The sequence below is a fragment of the Palaemon carinicauda genome, chromosome 15 (genome assembly GCF_036898095.1).
Source record: "Palaemon carinicauda isolate YSFRI2023 chromosome 15, ASM3689809v2, whole genome shotgun sequence".
NCBI classification, from domain to species: Eukaryota; Metazoa; Arthropoda; class Malacostraca; order Decapoda; family Palaemonidae; genus Palaemon; species Palaemon carinicauda.
Genome location: NC_090739.1, coordinates 137,588,659 through 137,591,158, shown reverse-complemented (window position 1 = coordinate 137,591,158; position 2,500 = coordinate 137,588,659).

Genomic DNA, 2,500 nt, shown 5'->3' with positions numbered 1-2,500 from the left:
CCGACTACTTAAAGAAAAAACTGTAGGAAATTATTATTATTATTATTATTATTATTATTATTATTATTATTATTATTATTATTATTATTATTATTATAATTCACAATTCAGAAGGGTTAACAGAAAACAAATAAAAAACATACTTATTTCCTCAAGCAATATATCTGTATATAGAATAATTAATAATAATTCCCATCAAAGTAATCTACAGAGGAAAAACCCGTAAGAAAGTGTTAACACTATACTCTGATTAACTGTGAAAATTTCATTTTGTGAGACGGTGAACTCGGACAGCAAATCCGCAGGTTACATAAGATAGGGATTAATTTCCTGTCATTTTGTGAGTAGTGAATATATAGCCTTCAGGCGGTTAATCCGAAGATCACATAAAATGGTGATTAATTTCTCTCTCTCTCTCTCTCTCTCTCTTCTCTCTCTCTCTCTCTCTCTCTCTCTCTCTCTCTCTCTCAGTAGGCGTCTGGCGATTAAAACATGTCTTATATGATAAATTCTCTCTCTCTCTCTCTCTCTCTCTCTCTCTCTCTCTCTCTCTCTCCTCTCTCTCTCTCTCTCTCTCTCTCTCTCTCTCTTTTTTTTTTCCTGGTATTCGAAAATTGCGGAAGTTCGGCCTAACATGAAATGTAAAAAAAAAATCCTCGAATAATTATCATCAAAATGATAGCGTGACTTGAATTAAAAAAAAAAGAAAAAAAAAATTAGTATTGAATTGAAGTTTAGTGAATAAATATCTTAATTGGGAGTCGAATATTAATAAATTGTGAACTGAGGAAGAGAATTTCCAGTTCATATTTCCGGTAAAATTAGCATTCTTTTTTTTTTCTTTTTTTATGACGTAAGAGTATCTTGTGTTTATTATAGAATAAATGCGAATCTCAAAATTGTTTCGGGGTGCCTTCGTAAATAAACGTTGGTGAATAAAGAAAATACTATTCTTAGTTTCCGTAACTCGAAGACTCACGATTTCTCTTTCTACGGTGACTGGTGAACGCCAGACTGGAGTTCGAGTTCCGTTAGTTTCTTTGTTCGCTGTAACCTCACCATCCCCGTGAGCTAAGGATGGGGGTTTTGGGGAGTCTGTAGGTGTATCTGATGAGTCATCAGTAGCCATTGCCTGTCCCTCCTTGGTCCTAGCTTGGGTGGAGAGGCGGCTTCGGCGCTGGTCATACTTGTATATGGACAGTCTCTAGGGCATTGTCCTGCTTGATAGGTTAATGTATTGTCCCCTGCCTTTGCCATTCATGAGTTGCATTTAAACCTTTAAGGACGTAGTTGGGGTTAGTGGCCTGTTAGTAGGGGGAATAGTTGGGGGTAGTTGTGGGCGGTAATTGAGGGTTATTAAGGGATTAGTTGGGGGGTAGTAGGGTGTCATTAGCAGGGGGTAGTAGGAGTTTAGAAGGGGAGTTAGTAGGGATTTAAAAGAAATTTTATGCAAAAAACTGTTCAAGCAAATTTTAGTAAAGGCTTGGGACCCCCATTCATCCCTCAGATACCTCTTATGACAGCATTGGTTCAATATCTGAAGTGGCCTATTACTGTACTTCTTCTTCTTCTTCTTCCTCTGTTTTTTTTTTTTTTTTTTTTTTTTTTTTGTGTGTGTGTGTTTCTAAACCGATATGCAGAGACAATACACTATAGCACACCTTCCGAATTGTGCCACGTCTGCTAGTGGTGATGTCCTTTTCTGATGTTGGGATATGTACATTTATTAGGATTATTTATTTTTTAATTATATCTTTAAAAAAATTATCAATATGAATTGTTATTTTTTCGTCATTTTTAGTAATATAATTATTGAAAGATGCAAAAAGACCTTCGTTAATAAGTATGTGAATTATGAACGTCAACAATACGTTCAAAACTATTGCACAAAAATGTTTTTTTTATGGGCTGCATTACTATTATTATTATTATTATGTATTATCATTATTATTATTATCATTATTATTATTATTATTATTATTATTATTATTATTATTATCCTCATCTATCCAAATTCACATAGCAAACCTCTATATCCCTTTGATATACAGGAACGTTAACACCCAACAGTTTATACGGTCGTAAATCATTTAGTTTTCATTTTTAATTTCAACAGATTACGTTCTTTCATCTCCGATAAATGTATCCTTCAAAATCATTTTTGATAGGATACAGTCGACCTTAAATGAGATAAACCACAGAAATCCTTTGACGCGGAATGACAAATTTGGAATTAAAATCCTTTCTTCTCATATGAGGCAGGATTAGATTCCAGTTTCACTTTGCTTGGAATTGGAATATTCTAATCGTCCTTTTATTGGAATTCTCTTCTCATTAATTTGACAATCTTTTATTAGGCAATTGGGATTAAAGTTTTGTACTTATGATAAAACGCGGTCATATAAGCTATTCACATAATCAATTGTTTATTTTTTTCACCATACGTTCTTTTTTCTTTCTTTGAAGAGCATTGTGAATTTTGGTCATGTCCTCATGGATG